Source organism: Marmota monax, unplaced genomic scaffold (assembly GCF_021218885.2).
Source record: "Marmota monax isolate L192 unplaced genomic scaffold, Marmota_monax_Labrador192_F-V1.1 WCK01_AAM20220418_F8-fsc00131, whole genome shotgun sequence".
NCBI classification, from domain to species: domain Eukaryota; kingdom Metazoa; phylum Chordata; class Mammalia; order Rodentia; family Sciuridae; genus Marmota; species Marmota monax.
Window position 1 is genome coordinate 333,247 of NW_026693141.1, and position 18,526 is coordinate 351,772.

General features: G+C 38.7%; 1 protein-coding gene and 1 pseudogene across 8 annotated transcripts in view; one reads left to right on the top strand and one right to left on the bottom strand.

The window, feature by feature from the left end:
- Nucleotides 1-18,526, bottom strand: part of Cald1 (caldesmon 1) — a 204,082-nt gene that overhangs the window by 129,741 nt on the left and 55,815 nt on the right. The gene's annotated exons all lie outside the window — the stretch shown is intronic.
- The window catches only part of LOC124099855 (centromere protein Q-like), a 59,082-nt pseudogene continuing 58,884 nt past the window's right edge, over nucleotides 18,329-18,526 (top strand).

Consider the following 18,526-nt stretch of genomic DNA (forward strand, 5'->3'; position numbering starts at 1 on the left):
CTAAGAAAATGTTTGACTGCAACAGAGAGAGGATTGCCAAACTTAACAACTTTTTAGTAAGAAAAGTGCCACAGAGCCATCTGTTTAGACGTGATTTCAGCTCAGATGCTTCTCCATTACTGTTAATGAAACTGTAATTGTTCTTCTAGGTTATAACAGAACCCAGACACCTGCCCCCTGTGCCCACTCGCAGGCAAGATGAATAAATAAAAGCTGCCCCAAAAGGCTCTTGGTGTCACTCTATTGAACATGTTGCCTTTCTTGGGTTATAAAACCAAGTGACTGAGGGATACTCAGTTCAGGTCCTGTAGGAGGTCCTCTGAGTTTGTGCAACATCACGTAGCTTTAAACAGAAGAAGGGACGAAAGAGAAGTGGCCTCCTCTGACACCTCTGTGTATCAGAGACTTGCCATCATCTTCTCAGAAGTCCCTCCCTCCTGCTGGTTTTCCTGTCTCTTCTTACCTCCAGCACTATGATAGATGTCACTGTGATCTGAAATGTCACCCTGTCCCTCACCACAAATAAAACCAATCCTCATCAAATGTGGGCTCTTTCAATCAGAGCCCTTGTCACTTCCCTTTTCACCCCTGTGGCTGTCTTTCATACTCTTGTGTCATCTGGCTAGGCACTGCACGGCTCAGGGTTTGAATTCCAGGTCTGTGGCTTACTTGCCAGGCAACTTTGGCAAAGTGTTTCTCTGCTAAAACGTGGAAAAGATGCTGGATACTATGGTGCATGCCTATGATCCCAGCGTCTTGGGAGGCTGAAGCAGGAGGATTGCAATTGTTCAAGGCCAGCAACTCTCAGCAACTTAATGAGACCCTGTCTCAAAATAAAAAGAAAAAAGGGCTGGTGGTGAGGCTCAGAGGTTATGTATCCTTGGGTTCAATCTCTGGTACAAAAAAGAAGAAAAAAATGGAAACGATCTATCTCGCACAGTCACTGTGAGAATTCAATGCCGTAACAAGCAGTGAGTAACGGGCAGGAAGAAAATGTTCAGGAAATGTCGTCAAACTCCCATTTTCTGTTTCTGGCCTCTTCCTAATCGGACTGCATTCTGCACAATAGTGTCATATTTATTTTTCAAAACTGTATAAATTGAAAGGGAAAAATATATCCATTAACCCCTGAACTTTGCTTTGGTTAGTGGGGATGGGAGATCTGCCTAAGAATTCAACCTGGGCCAAGTACAAGAAAATCGATGTCAAAAGTTCTTTTGTGTAGGCTGGGGATATAGCTCAGTTGGTAGAGTGCTTGCCTTGCATGCACAAGGGCCTGGTTCAATCCCTAGCACTACCAAAAAAACAAAAATAAAACTTCTTTTGCTCCTTAGAGTTCTTAAGGGCATAAGCCCAAGGTATATAACTATGTTTACATAAATATCTTGACTGTTTTGTGGTCATATAGGCGAATGACCCCATTCACCCCCAAATCACATGGGAAAGAATTAAAGCAAAGAGCTATTTTTCCTCAAATTAAAAAAAAAATCCAATTTTAATCTGTGATATAGTCTGAGCTGCACTTCCATGTCCCCAGATCATCCCAAACCATCCATCAGAGTCTGTTAAATAGAAGTGAAGAAAAAAGGAACTTTTTCATTCTCAGAGTGAAGGTGATAGACATCAAACTGAGGTTGTAACAGGGTGACATAAACTTGGAGCAGGAGGTATCAGGAACAATGAGGCGTCCTACCACTGTCTGTCTCTCTTGGGTTCTCAGAAATCCTGAAATGAAGACCTCAATCATTTTATTTGGATCTGAAATGCAAGAGCAATCCAGGAAGAACTTGGGCATGTCTAGGTTACATGAACCAATTATACAAAAACACCACTGTATGTGAAATGTCCATTTATCATGATTAGTTTAGGTGATTCAGGCGACCGTTGCTGTGTGTGCGAAGTACTGGTGTTAAAAAGACTTCAATTCTAAGCCCTGGCGACACTCCTAACTAGCCATATGATCTTAGGCAAGGTATAAACTGTGGGCTGCAGTCTCCTCAACTATCAAAGGATGAAGAATGGACCAGAAAAACTGCTATATTTGATTAGGTGGTCTGGAATACTTAGGAAAAGCTTCACAAGGAAGATTCATGCTTAGAGAATTAAATTGTGGGTAACTAGAAAGGAAGAATAAGGCTATTTGATACCTTATTCTCAAAAAGAACAAAGTCACGGCTATAGGGAAACTCGAACTGTTCTCAGGGCAAGCTCATTTAGAAACTGGCTGGGAGGGTGGGGAGAAGTGGGTGTACTGACTTGGTCCTTGGATGCCAGCTTTGCCCTTTTGTTCTTTGGCATAGGCAATCGGGTCTGAGATGTTTGATAGAATCAGTAGTTTGGAAAGACACAGATGGAGCTGGACCATGGGGGAGGAAGTTGAATTGGAGGTGTGGAGTAAGTTTGGAGATTCTTGAAACCTGAATCAAGATGGGTAAGAGAGAAACTCTGAAGGAAAAGATAGTCTATGTGGAACCTAGAAATGTGCTCTTACTTTTCCCCAACCTGTCTGGGTCTCCTCAGGTCAGTGTGCAGAGAGGGATTCTCTCTTATTTGCAACACCCTGAACTCTGACCCCTGTGTCTAAGGATGGACCTATTCATGATCAATAAGTCATTTTTCAGATTAATCTTCAGGAAGGGCCAATGTAATTTTTTATTGTAAGTAAGAAAAAATGACCTTGACTTATTATAATATGATTAGAGACCTTTATTTTAGTTGCATAATTAAATATAATTTTGTAAATTGCACAAGCCAACAGCCAATTCTAAATTACTTCACTGAACAGGAAATCCTCACTTTTTTTTTCTGAAACAATATACATAAGCGTCTATGAATATGAAAGTCAGAATGTGAAATTCTCCTTGCATAGAAGGAAGAAAAACTAATTTTTCTCATTCCTCTTTAATGCTTAAGTCTACAGCAATTTAAAGACCTTGAACTATCTTAATCACTTAGAAGAAATGCTTTGAAAAATGAAATCCAGGCTTAAGTTTCTAATGGCAGTAACCAGGTTAACAAAGCAGATTTACTTTAACATGGGTACATACCATCCTCAAACAACTCTACATCCTAGAGTGAGCCAGACCTGGAATTGAAGTTTGGGTCTGCCTGAACAGTACATTTTCTCGTAAGCTCCTGACCCCTTACCTCCTCTCCCATTCTTCCCCACTTTATCTAAGTCTTAATACTCTGAAGCAATCGTTTCAGGTCAAATAATAGAACCTTTTCCCATTATAGGTAGTTAACACTTGGAATACATGACTTTAAAAACTAGTACCAGACTAAAATTACACATAGGTTCGAGAAGTGTTTAGAGCTACTATTGGATGGTAGGTTTAAAAGGGACTAGGAAGGAGAAGTAAGGCTTTAAAAGTCTCAGGAAACAACATAAATCTCAGCAGTGGTCTCTTCTAGCCTATCAGAAGCAAGAGGCTCTCAAGCTCAGATCTGACCAAGAGAGATATATCTCAGGTTCTAATATTTTTAGCAATTCAATGGGATGGGTGCCAAATGTTCTCTTCATTTTTTTTTTTGTTGTTGAGGAGTTGCCACCGTGATGGAAAATGAAAGAAAAGACTCCATCTGTGCAGCTGAGGGGCATTGGGAATATACTTGCATTTATTGAGGGTTGTCCAAGGCCACAGCACCTCTTATTTAATATTCTAATCAACATAGGAGGGTTTTTTTTTTTCTCTCCATTGTGGATGAGAATACTGAGGCTTGGGAAGTTAAGAAAGCATAACACAGAGATGGAAGACTGGGAACTAAAATACAGATCTTAATCTACCTTCCTTCTACTACTCCAAGGGGAAAACTTTCCTAAAGAAAAAGAAAAAAAGAACTGGAGAAAGAAAGAAAAAAAAGTTTGTCCAGTTAACAGTTATTTCATTCACTGATGCTTGAATAGAAGCAAATGTCTTAAATAAATCCGATCAACTGCACAAAAGCTGGCTGTTTGCATTAAAGAAAAAAAGATTTTATTGAAAACCAGTTGTTTCAGTGGTCATGTGTAGACCTGGACTTAATAAATGACCACCTTTAAGTCCTACAGCTGGACGACTCCAAAAGAGCCCTGAGGCAAGTCAATGGCAAGTTGCCACCCCAAACAAATTGCTGTCCGTAAGCTCTGAAACTTGAATTACTCTTCAAGGATTAAGGTTCAAGACTGTGAAAAATTAAAAATGTTGCCTATCCTAGGAAATAGCGTATGAATCAAAAATATCATTACTAAGCTTAACTACGCTCCTAATCTTCCACTTTCATGACATCTAAACTGTTTTGTTATTCTTAATGGACCAAATCCCCCTTCTGGTAATGTTCTGGAAATTCTATTTTTGTGGTAATTTTAAAAGTCATATGGCATGTTCTTTATATTTGGTTTATGTAGGAGTTAAGACCACTTCAAACATACTTTTCTTTCTTAGTCAGATGGCTATTTAATATCATGTCATTCACTGGTAAAAATAAAAGTAAGTTAATCTGCAAAAAAATACATGAACACCCCAAAAAAGATTGAATTGTATCTTTGAGAAATGATTTTTTTTTCAAAGTCAGACATCAAAGGCTGCCTATTGCAGAAAGTTTATTTTGAGAAGCTTCAGTCAAAACAGTTTGGAAAGTATGAAATGAGTCATTTTTTTTTCCTTAAAGAAATGTAACTTTGTCTATTCCCACTGCATTTTTGGTTTGGTAGGAGACATCTTTATTCCACAGGATTTTAAAAGCATGTTTAAGATTCCATAGGTTTAGTATTACATCACTAATGGTTTCTAATGAGATCCAGGCAAGAGCAAGAAGGGGGAGAAGAACAGCAACAGAGCTGAGTTCTGCAACACCCAGCACCATGTAGAATGTGGAAGAGTCCCTGTGTGTTATCTATTGCTGAGGCCATCTGGATTAAAAGGGGGAAATTCGTATTCAATCAACCAGATGTGTGGGGACGTGATACCCAGCATTGGGCTATTTGGAATCAGTCATCTAACAGGCTGGATTCTTACTTTTCATACAGATATTTGCTGCCTGTGGTTATGGTCAAGATGAACCAGTGAAGCATGTAAATATCTAGATATTTTATTCATCCTTTTGAGTTCTTAAGGCCTCGGCTACTTGCTCGGCTTCATTCCTAGAGACACCTTGAAGGTACAAAATTACGTAAGTTTTCTTGGGGGCTGATGTCTATGTATAGATAGGAGGAGAGAGCTAAAATAAATCTTCCCCAAACTTCCAGCAACTCTGACATTTTGAGGATGGGTGAGGGCACAATTTGAGTGGCAGGATGACCCTTAGAGGAGTCATTTTGCTATGGGTCTATTTCTTAATATCACCTCAAGGCAGTTCCATGATTATTGAGATCAGAGCTTCCGTGTATAAAGAACTTCACTCATCATAGAAGAGAAGCAAGGAAATAACGAAAACCTAAGGCATTATTGATGCCTTTGTAGAATATATATCTATTCAGAGAGGTAGACACAAATAACTTATTATAAAATAGATATTTCATGTGGAAAATGCAATAAAAATATACTCAATTCTATTCAAATGAAGTAGAACAAGTTGTTTTACGATGTGGGGTGGGGTTGGGTGGGGGAGCATGAAAAGGAAATGGTAAAATGAGATGGTTTAGAAATTTGAAATACTTTTAAACAAGGAAGTATGAAGGTCTTACATTGTTTACAGTGAATTTTAGCATTCACTTACGCAGCAATTATTGAACACGTATGACATCCCAGGAGTTTGCTAAGCAAGTTAGTATCTTCCTTTCACAAATATATGACATTGGATTTTGTCCAGCTCCTTTTGTAAATCATTCTATGACACTGAACTGAAGAATCAAACTGGGGTCAGTCACTAAATGTCTTGCTTATGCTATGCTGGGCATAGGCTTGACAAGGGAATGGATCCAGTTCAGATCTTGTTCAGGCACATGATTCTAGAAATGCTGAAAAGTCTCCCTTCATCCCATTTACCCATCATGATTCACCAAATAAACCAGTTGTCAGTGCAAAGAGCGCTAATACTTTCCCACAAGTCTGGTCAATCTCATCTTGGGCCTAGACAAGGGCATAATAAAAGATAGCCATTCGTACCTCATCAAATCAAAACTTCTAAAAACAAACATTTCTAACTTCCTGTTAATACAGAACTTTAACTTAGCAAAAGCAGTACTGTGCCCAACATAACAAAGAGTTCACCAAAGATTGGCATCATCACCAATAAAAATTTGATGAAGGGGGACTGAGGTTTTGACTCAGTGGTAGAGAACTTGCGCAGCACGTTCAAAGCCCTGGGTCCAATCCTCAGCACCACGTAAAAAAATAAATAAGTAAAATCAAGGTATTGTGTCCACACCACAGCTAAAAAATAAATATTAAAAAAAATTGGTGAGGGCCACACAGCTGTCAGTGTTTTATGATTTTAGTCTCTGGTGTTTTATTGATCCATCAAGACTTTCCCCTATAATATAAGGATCTGGCCATCAATAGCGTTTAGTGTGGCACAATATGCCCCTTTTTTTTTTTTGCAAGAATAAATTGCTAAAATGTTTAAAGAAAAAAGAAAATGATAGAGAGACAGACATAGGCAAGTTCAACTATCTCTCTAAACATCTCTTTCTTTTATAAAAAATTGTGTGGACACATTTTAAAAACTAAACATAAGAAAGTACAAAAACATTTTTAAAAATTATATATATCCAGCATTCAGACATAATTTTGTTAATATTTGGTGAACATAATCTGAATATCTCCTTAAATATATAGAATAGATGGGTGGATAGATAGAAATAATTTTGTACATATAGTAAGGTATATAGAAATATCATTTGACAAAAAGAAATAGCTTAAACCTGTCTTAATAAACTTTGGATGTTTTCTACAAGAAACATTATTTTTTAATTATTTAACTTATTTATTTTTGTTACTGGGGATTGAACTCAGGGGCACTTAACCACTGAACCACACATCCCCAGCCCTTTTTTGTATTTTATTTAAAGACATGGTCTCATTGAGTTGCTTAGTGCTTTGCTTTGCCGAGGCTGTATTTGAACTTGCGATCCTCCTGCCTCCTGAACTGCTGGGATTACAGGAAATGCCACTGTGCCCAACAAGAAAAATTATTTTTAAAAGTTAAAATTATAAAAAAAATTAAAAGGCCATTGTTTTACCTACAGATATCATCTTTTATTTCACATTTTGTGGCATATTTAATGTAGCAAATTCATATATAGTGTACTAGTCATATACATCATGTAATTCTTTTTTCAACTGGTTACAGATATCAACTTTAGCTATTGTCTGAATTCCTTCTATAAGCTATAGGGAAATCTGTATATACCTTTTTTCCCCTATAATCTCTCCCTTCCTATGTTGAAAATTATATCATTATTAGTTTAATTGTCCAAGTATATAACCACAGTTCCAATGGTTGTTTAACTTTAGCTTTCTATATAAATCCATTAATTATAAAAATATTCTAAGCTTAATGGAGAACCACTGCATTCTAGCCACTGAAGACAAGTAAATAATTTGCATCTCTTTTCTCCTCCTCCACCCATCCACTGGTTATTGTGGTTTCACATCATCATGTAAAACTGTCTAAGGAATGCATCCCAATGTCCTCATGTTACATTATTAGTCTTCTTTTAAGTCTTTTAAAATCGTGGAAATGCTAATATATACTTTGAAGTCAACACTTCACATCATCCTCCAGCACCCTTTGCTATGTCCCCCAAAACAGATAAAAATATTTGGCCAACTATGGATGTCTGGTGTTTGAAATCTTATTTTAAATGATATTAATTATTAAAGATGCAAGGTAGTCCTTCAGAGTATCTAAGCATTTATAGCAGGCAAAAGATGGTTTGTTCAAAGGTAAAAGTGAAGATGACTTTTCTCCTTATACTCTAACCTTCCTTCAATATTTTATATATCCTAAAATGTATCTGGATAAGATTACCCAACATCTAGACCTCCAAGTATCTTTCAGCAATGTTTAGTTCAGAAACAAATTTTATCTAGCCGATGACATGTGTTCTGCCCATTCCTGCCTATGCCAGATTTTTCCTAGACTCCATTGCTCCTCTTTTTGTTGACGTAGAACTGAATATTTTCCCATAGAAACCAACATACTATAAGTAACATGGTTCCAAGGTCCATTCTAATCATAGCTTTTAGTTCATCATGTATGCAATAGCAAGACCATCAGGTCAGTTGGTGTAAACGTCTTACAATGCAGACAGACCACCCGCACCCTTATGGACTGAGAGTATATCTTAAAGTTCTGGTTACTATATGTGTAGACATGAACTCAAAATTCCCTTAGATTTGAGTTTTCATGAAAATCAAGTGATTTTCAAGAAGGTGGGGGTACATTGACAAAATTTCAAGATCATGCTTTATTTGCCTTAAATCTTTGTTGCAGTTCCTTCCCTTAGGGTATGAGCTTATAAGGTAGTGTGTGTGTGTGTGTGTGTGTGTGTGTTTTAAACCAAGGGTTTGATGTGTGGTCATCATAGGGTGTGGTAAGGCTTTTTACAATAACTTCTTAGATGCTGAGTTCTCTAAAGCTTGGTAGAGATGATTTAACACTATTGGCTTGGGTTGAGACTGTGAAAGTATTTCAACACTTTTGAGTCTTCTGGGGTATCCATGGGGTATGGATATCATTTCAACTTCATGACATCAGCTCAAAACAACACATATATATTAAGCAGATACTTGTGCCAGACACAATGCTCAGCAAAGAAGATAAAACTATAAACACATAAGACATGGCCTCAGTCCTATTAAGCTTGCAGTCAAGTACAGATGTAAAAATTAAATATGACAATGCAGTGTGATAACCTTGTTCAGGAGAAATTATGAGGCATTGCCAGAGCTCAGAGAAAGGTAATAAGTCACACTTGAGTGCATTAAGCTTTCCTGGTGAAGTCCTATCCAAGCTGAGGCTTGAAGGAAGAATGGGAGTTATCTGAGCATAAGAGATACAATAGGTTGGGAAACGCTTCTTCATTTCCCAGAGATCTTGTGGCTCAGTGTGCTCTCCAGTTCTCGGATATTTATTCTTCCTCTTAGACTTTGCCTTGGGTCACTGCTCCATCAGGTCAGACTCCTTGTCCTCAGTCCCTCTTGCCTTGTACAATATCAGAAGCATTCTATGAGGAGTGACAGGAGAAGAAATGTGTCTGGGATTTGGAACCTGGATGCACTCTATCTTGCCTTTGTTTCAAGTGGCCCATTTGGATTTTCCTCAGTGGAAGAACATGGCTGAAATCTTTGCCACACACCCTGGAACTCAGGCTCCTGATCTTTCCTTCTGAAGTTTTCCATTACAAATAAAACAAAAATGTTGGCATGTAGACCTCTACCACTAGTTGACTGGTTGGTTTCCATGTTAAAGTATGGCATAGACACCAACTTGACATTATATTCAGCTCCCTTTGGACACAGCTGCCATCTAACCTGTTTCTGTGGTGACCCACAGCTCTGGCACAATGGTGGGTCCTTGAGTTACATTTTCCAGGATGGAGTGATAATTGCAAGATTTACTGAACAGAGAAATATGACCCATTAAATTCAGACTAAAAATAGGGTTTTTTTCTCTGAAAACGAAAATCTAATTACTTTGTTCTTCACTATGAAAAATTGGCTTCATCTGGGTAAAGAGACATGGAACCTTCCTTTGAAGTAGACCATACATTCCAGAATATCACTGGCAGTCTGGGGCCTGCTTCTGATTAGATAATTGACATAAACCTTCCCCAAATAAACATCAAACCCTTCAAAGCCAGAGAAGTACATGAATAAAATGCATCTATGCTTTAAGGAGAAGGCCTTCTGCGATAATTCGTTATCAGAAAGCAGTTTGCTTTCTCTTTTGTCCACCAGCTTGAAGACCTAAGAAATAGAAAGTATATTAGATGAAACTTCAAATCATCCTTAAATCTATTCTGGGTAGTATTAGATTTAATGTTGTCCTTAACGGAGTGCTTCCAGATTTATGGTATTCTACCTTATCCTAAAAACTAAACTTATTGCTAATAAAATATGAATCTTGAAAAGTAAAGCATTATATTTCTTTCAGAATATTTTTGTCTTTATACTCAGAATAGCATAAGTTCACAGTAAGGAAAAAAAAAACCCATAGCAACCCAGCTGAGTGTGTGTGTGTGTCCTCTTTCTTTAAGGAATGTGATGTGTGCATTTACAACTCAAAAAGAGTTAACCAAGAAAATGGGTTGAAGTGTAGTGTGACAAAAAATATTGTCTGAAAATTCTAATCTTGTTCCTATATACTGATGCCTTTTCAGGCAGTATCCCTCTAGGAAATCCAAAAAAAAAAACAAAAAAAAACAGTACCTTCCATCTTGAAAGGCCCCTTGCATCCAGAAATCAGTGTAAGAATTCCTGCTTTGCTGAGCTTTCTAAATACATTGTACCAATAGATTTCTTCTTTTGAAGATGGTTCCATCATCTAGCTTTTGTAGACTTTGTAAAATGGAACAATGTTTTTGTTCTGTCCTTAGCAGGTCCAGATTTATTCAGATAATTTGGTTTACCTCTTTGCAGTGTGAAGAGGGGCTAATAGGCATCAGGTACTTTTCTGATGAAGGGGAGCTTGTCAAGGGAGGTTTTGACTGTCATGAATTATTTCTTTTTTTTTAAGAGAGAGAGAGAGAGAGAGAATTTTTTAATATTTATTTTTTAGTTTTCAGTGGATACAACATCTTTATTTTATTTTTATGTGGTGCCGAGGATCGAACCCAGCACCCTGCATATGCCAGGCAAGCACGTTACTGCTTGAACCACATCCCCAACCCCATGAATTATATCTTGTTGTAGAAAACCTTTTTGATCTGAATAGGTTGTGGATTGCACCATCGTCATTTTCCTGATTTTGATAATGTACTGTACTTATGTAAGATGTTACCACTGGGGAAAACTGGGTTAAGGGTACTTGGGACCTTTCTGTACTATTTTTGTAACTTCCTGTTCAACCGTAATTATTTCAAAACAAAAAGTTAAAAAAGAAAAAAAAAAATACCAGAGGTCAAAAATAACAAGTAAACAAAGTCTTTTCTAACAGCTCAAGAAGGTACATGTCTGTTGAGACTATGTAAGATAAGGCTCTTTCTTTAACATAATCTTGTAGAAGCCCTTTAGCTAGCCCATCTACCTGGCATTCCGCCAGAGATACACTGTTGACAGTTTTAGCCCTACATAACAATACTAGAGCTAAGAAAATATTTAATACAAGTAAAACTGAAATGATAGCAACTTCCTAACCAATGCAGATATCACTTCATTGATCTGGATATAAAACATTCTTTACAACAAATAATCCAATTCAACAAATTTTGTCTCCACTCCTGTTAACAGCCACTCTTCCAAAACAGAAGACATATGACTGTTTATGAAGAGGACTAAAACAGGTCCCACCAGAGAAGTTCAAGGAAATTTAAGTTAATTGTCCTATCTTCTGACATGGTAGAGAGTCAGTCACCTACTAAAGCTGTGGGACTGTCCATGTTACTGACCTTAGAGCCACTGAGAATGTCTTCAGTATGTGGCTGAAGTCATGGATCTTATGACTGCACTGTTCAAGTCAATGTGTCCACACTCCCTAAATTTTAACCATTTATTTGAAGATTCCAAAAATCCTCTGATCAGTTTAGTCAAAGAAGCAACATAACCATAAATCTTTCAAACTAATTGATGCTACCTACATAAAGGCCCATTCAGAAATGGGTTTGGGGTCTGAGCAGGAACACATAAGCTCTTTCAAATATTTCGGGGTTGCTTTTACATGACAAACTATGTATAATTAGTCAAGTTTCTACTTTCACCACTGTGTGAAAATAAGTGGAAAATCCTAGAACTCTAGCAATTTCCTCCAATAAATGGTTGTTAATTGAGAAAGTGGGAGACTTTGGGATTATAACCTAGGCAATGATTCCTGTATTCTTCACCTCACCTGGTATAGTACCAGGAACACTTTGGTTGATGTGAAATATCACATTATGTAACTAGACACCAAGCTTAACCTCAATTTGATGTAAAATTTGGTTTTATTAAGTCTGTAACCCACATTTATACATAAAAGTCCTTGAATTTTCCCAGAAAAACAAGATTTGGGGCTGAAGAATGATTCCCAACTGAAAGCTATGTAACTCAACTAAGTTAGTGAACTCTTAGTTAGATTGAGGGAAAACAGAACAGCAATGAGCAAAATGAACATTCTAGATCTGTCGAGATGTGTTCACAACTGAGTCACCAGAGTTACTACAATGGTCACGTCAAAGGAAAGATTCTTAAGGAATTAATATTTTACAAAAGGAGTACATGCTAATAAAAGCACAGTTTTTAAAAATTATAGAATATGTTTATTAGAAAATAAATATTAAATGTTTTATTTAATAATAGGTTCTTTGGGGAATACTATCTATTTAACAATTACGTTAAGTATTCTGTCTCTATTTTCATTCTCTCCTGTGCATTTGGTTTGAACATGAGATTTCTCAGTTCGACTAATTCACTAGATTTGTTCAACTTAGTCAAACTGTTGCTGCTTTGACGTTCCCTCCAGATTCTAGAAGCTAAATAAAATTCTGGAATAGAACCTCATAGGTTTAGTTAAATATTCCCTCAACCCTGAAAACAGAAGAAATGGTAACAGTTACTCCTTTAAACCAATTAGAAGAATATAATATTAATGACCCAATAGTTCCCAATGAAGATATATATCAGCTCATTCTAGAAACACTGCTGTTGATAATAAACGTAAGATAACTTCAAATGCCCAACAGCGAGACCTCAGATAGGTGAATAATTACACTGCATCATATCTGTACATAGAAAACTATGTTTAGTAAATATTCATAAAGCAAGAGTGGTGTGTGCCAACATCCCAACATAACTTCTCTTGTCTAGAAACAGGAAATTTCTTGGGGAGCCTCTAGGCCTGGGAAGTCCCAACACTGGGAAGAAAAGAGGCAGAAGTTCTGAGCCCCAGCTATAGATACAACATACACTATGTATTCTCCTTTCCTTGTTCAATCTGAGAAGAAAATTTATTATTGCTTCATGAGCAATATGCATAATCTAAATCCCAAACATATCTCTGTGTGTTCAGATTTAATTTTTTTCACCCACAGAGGCCATCAAGATTTGCAGTCAAAAGACTTGAGGAATCCATGCATCACATGTCTCGACATGATGAAGGTAGAGTCAGCCAAGACAGCAACCTGGTCAAAATTATTGCAGCTAATCCATGCTCCTGATGTTTGGTTTGCAGACCATTTCTGGCAGCGGAAGAAGAAATGAAAAGTAAGAACAAAGCAAAAGTAAGAATAAGGAGTAGGGATCAGGCACACATGTAGGCCGAACCGAGAAACTAGGCAGACAGAGCTAAAGACTCATGGTTAAGACTGAAAGGAAACCTAGATGTCATGGGATTCAGCTCTCTCTGCTTCCTGACTTAAGATGTGACCACTGGTACCAACACACTTCATGAAGCCCTCACCAGAACTGAGCCCACGTTGGTGCCATGCTCTTGAACCTCCTGTGAGCTAAATAAACCTCTTTTCTTCATAAATATCCTGTGTCAGCCATTTCATCATAATGATTTAAAGCTGACTACTACATTCTTATAATAATGTTTATATTGTTGCTTTTTAATATAAATAACTTCACTCCATCCAAGATTTTTTTTTGTTTTTCTCAGGCTAATCTCACTTGTTCTTCAAGGTCCAGTTGAAACCCCGTCTTCTCCAAGAAGTCCTTTAGCCTCACTATGGTTCATCAGAGCTGGTTCTAAACACACCAGCAAGGAGGCTAACCTGATTCTCAGTCCCATGGTCTCTCAGAGTTTGGCACACAGTGATACAGGCCAGGCTCAGGGGACCCAGCTCAGGGTCTAGTTCACTGTGTTCATCTCTTGGGGTGGGTTGTACCATGACCTATATTACTGAAGTCCAATCTGAGAGACAATAGGCAAAGGAATGGACTGAGGCTGCAGTTGAGAGTCAAGAACTAAGTGGTGCCAGGGGAGAAGTCTGCTGAGAGGTCTGGGATGGGAGCTGAAGGTGCTTCTCATGTTGCTAGTTTGGCTTTCTAGTGATTACTGAGTTATCATTCGCTACAACCCTCATTAATTCATTTGTTTATTCATATTGGCATATTGGAGAGATCAGGAGAACACTAGGGCTAGGAACAGAGTCATGAGCAAAGTGAAGTTCAAGTTGTGTCAAGACTGACAAGGGAATAGGTTATTCAACCTGTAGAATAAGTACTGAAAAGAGGAAGCAATTCTTGTGCAGGAGTGAAGGTGACCCTAGAGTTTTATGTGCTTCCAGTGAACAACCCCTTCCCAAGCCTCACCCCCTCATAGAGATGAGAAAGAAGCCCAGAGTTCTGTGTTTCTAAAATGAAATTCCTCCCTTAACAACTGCCCCAGGTTCACAATGGTCAGAATGAGAGATCATCAGGGTTAACCGCATAATTCTCTACACCCTTCAGGATGCCGAGACTTCCAGATCCTCTTATATCACCCATAGTCCCCTGTCCAACAGGCTCTGTGCATCTTCTCCTCTGACCAAATATCACACTGAAGACAAGAGTCAGCCAAGATCCCACATCTCAAACTCTTCTTTGAATTTCCATTCAATGTCATGCCTTATACTTCCCTTCACAATGGATAGCCTTTCTGACATCATCCACCACATATCACAGAGCCTTGGGGTGAAGGAGTTATCTTTATTCCCTACCATTGGTTTGCAACCCTCTTCTCCCTAAAAATATTACCCACTACCCCTTCTTGTTGCAGTCATTTACTGATTCCTGAATTACTCCCCTTAATTTCTAGAAGATTTTAGCTCCTAGATATACCTCCTACCAGTACTATTTCTGCCATGATTTGCAGTAATTTCAATATTTGTGTTCATGACTCTTCTAACATCCTGGCCTCTTAGTTTGTTGAGCTCTTCTCCATGATCTTGTCCCCCAACATACCTCAGCCACCCACACTCCTTTTCCAGCTGATGTCCCATGATTCATCGCTCTAAAAACTACTTTCTAGGGAGCAAACAGACAAGCAGCTACACCCAGCAGGAGAAAAACACAGCTAAGCCGACTGATTTTACTTAAGATTCATTACCACTAATATCAAGTGGGACCTTAGTGCTACCTGGCAATTCTGCTCTGTTGTTTAAATCCAGACATCCTCTATCCCCTTAACACGTCTCTACCCTCCTGTTCCTCTCCTTGTTCTCAGCTGAAGCGTTTGTTTCCCTTTTTTTCTACTGAGAAAATACGGGCCATCGAGAACTTCATAAGCAATCACTACACTTTCCAACTAATGTATAGCTGAACCCATACAGTTTGCCTTTCCTTCTGGAATCTCCACGCTCTCAGCTAAGCTCAGCCCTTTGAGCTCTTGTGCTTTGTTTCCATCCTCTCTCACCTACCCAAGTGTTAGAGTCTGTAAACAAGTCAAAATAACACCTGGCATTTTGCCAGGGGAATATTAGAGTTCCTAAACAAGTCTGGATGGTGCCTGGCAAAATGCCAGAGGGAGTGGTTTGAGAAGTAACAAAAGCGAGCCATTAAGTGTGGAGATTCCTTATTGGTTGACTGATGTATCTAGTTTATGCTAATTAGATAAGCTGTGTGGAATGTATAAATACTGCTCCTGTCCTGCAATAAACGGCTTCCACTCCTGCTGTATCAACGTACACAAGTTGTTCGTCACCCCCCCGGCTAGTTTGCTGCAGCCGGACTGGGGCACCCAAGGACACTCACCTCACAATTGTCACCTCTCTTCTGCAGCACTAACTATCTCTACCGGATCATTCCTATCATACAATTACGCCAAAATATATCTCAAATTAAGAGGAAGAAATCTTCATTAAACTCACAAGATTCTCCAGCTGCTATTCCAATCCTTGGCTCCTCTTTCAACAAAATTCTGAAAGAATTGTCACTACTCTCTGTTCCTTTTTCCTCCTATCTTCTCTTGATCTCATGCCAGTCTGGCTTTTTCTTTACCAGCCCAACCCCTCTTTTCAACAGCATCAATTCATCTACATTGCCAAAACCCAGGGATCAACCTAACCTATCAGACAGATCTTCACGTCCTTCTTTTGGACGTACTTTCTTCACATGGATTCTACACACCACACCCTCCTGGTTCTCTTCCTTCTTTCCTTGGCCATCCTTCCTGATTTCCTCTGCTGCTTTCTGGTCTTCATTCTAATATGGGAGACTCAAACAATTGTCCTGGGACTATATTCTAACTCACTGCCTTGAGCTTATATCGCCTCCTGGTATTAAATACCATTCAGATGCTGAGCACTCCCAAATATATAGCTTCATCAGCATTTCTTCCCTGAACAGCATATTTAATCATTCCAATTGGGTGCCTAATTGTCGTGTCAAATATAAAATATCCAAAAAACTTATTTGCACCCTGGTAACCTTTTCTTCTACATTTTTTTTCCCTGAATAGTTGGTCAATGGAAACTTCATTCTTCCATTTCTTAAGACAAAAAACCTTGAGATCATTATGGACTCCTCTTTCCAGGGTAGTGCTGGTAAATGTGCCACAGCAGGCTCTCAGCTCTGCAGGGTAGGAGGGTGGGGAAAGCCAGGCTTCCCTGTGTAAATGGACTCACCATGGTCCATTTCTAGCTATAACAAGGGGGCCTCTCAGTTGCCCTTGGGAACAGCCCTATATAATCAACTGAACCCCAATTTTGCACTCTATATGTTTATAGAGTCATTCTGTGTCATTCCAGATTTGGAAGGATCAGTTATAAGAACTAGGGCTACATTCTTCTTTTTTTTATGGAAAATAAAACAGCAGCTTTCCACCATACCAAGCTGGATTGCTAAAGAGATAATCATAAGAAGCAGGAGAGTAAGGAAGGATAGCATGGTACATGTCAGGAACACTGTCCTGTGACATTCCCAGTAGCCATTTGGTCTCGGAAAAATGGCTAATTGCAAATATTTGATAAGTGCTTAAAAGTTTTCCCAAAGCTCTAAGCCCTAGGGGAAGATAGAGTGTTCCCAGGCCAGACTGAAACCTTTTAACCTTTAGACTCTTAAACATAAATATGTTGCCAAGATGCCGAGTGGATATTTAAATCTTCTACTTCCTGTTTCAGTGCTATCTCTCTGTTTTGGAGAGGGACCAAAAATGCTTCATTCCTTTTGGCACTGCTTTCTTCATTTAAAAAGGATTTATACTTCAGGGGTTCTGACTTCAGGGGGAAAAAAATGAGCACATATTTGAGATGTCAGATTCTGAACATTTTGACCCTTGCAAACAAAAACATACTACTCCATGGCCAGTGGGGTGCAAGAACAAGACCAGGGACAGAACATGTCCAGATGGACCTCCAAAGTGACAAGCAAAGAGGGAAGAGTGGCCCACCTACGGTAACTTGTTCAGGAAACATTAAAAATAGCTCATCCAAGAAGTCGACTTTTACTAGACCACTTGTAAATAGTTTTGTTGAATGTAATTTAAGAGCACCAATCTAAGTATCTCCATTGTGCCTGAGGTATCAGTCAGTTAAGCTTCAGATATGATGAAAACACATCCAAGGACTTGTTTTATGAGGTTTTCACGAAAACAAATAGGAGTAAGTAAAATATTCTGAATGGTACATCTTGGGCAGAGAGAGTTCTTTGAAGGTTGTCAACCAGGATGAGGGTTGTTAAGTGAGCAGGGATAATTTCCAGAGTATCCTCATTAACTTTTGTGTACCATCCACATTATCTGCTTGTGTAGTTTGAAAAGACTCAAGTGGATTCTGATTGTTCTCCCTGCCCTCCTCCCCTGTTAAGATGCTCCAGGGAGGCAGGATAATATTAGAAGTCTTCATACGACGTCAGTGAACATTCTTTTGTTCAGTGAACTGAACTGAATTGAATTCAACATTTGTTGAGAATCTATTTCATTCTTGATGTTGTGCTAGGCACAGAAAGTGGGGGTGAGATCTACGGAAATTAAGCAGAATTGCCTCTAACTTCTTGTGAAGTAGAGAGAAGAGAGTAGTAAACCCATGAGAAGACCTCTAAAAAAGTAGTAAACCCCATAAGAAGGGGGTGGTGTGTAAGTTGAATCTTGAGATATGGATTGACTTTCAATCAGTAGAGGGTGAATGGAAAAGCACCCAAGACCAAGGGAACAGCTTCACTGACAGACAGCACATGCTGATAAGTATGCGCCTGGGGAAATCTGTAGGCAACCTGGGTGGTTAGTCACTTCTCCATGGCCTAGGAGTTGCCCCTACACACCTAGCTGCTGTGCTGTCACCTCAACGGGAATGGGAAGGCAACATCAGGCTGTGGATGTGAAGGCTGAGAACAAAACAAAGATCCAAGTAGACCTCATAGGTAAGTTTTAGGTTTCATGAAACTGGCGCCATTTCAAAAACTGGCTGTTAGTCAGCTTTCCAACACCATAACAAACATCTGAGGTAATAAACTTATAAACAGGAAAAGATATTTTGGTTCAGAGTTTT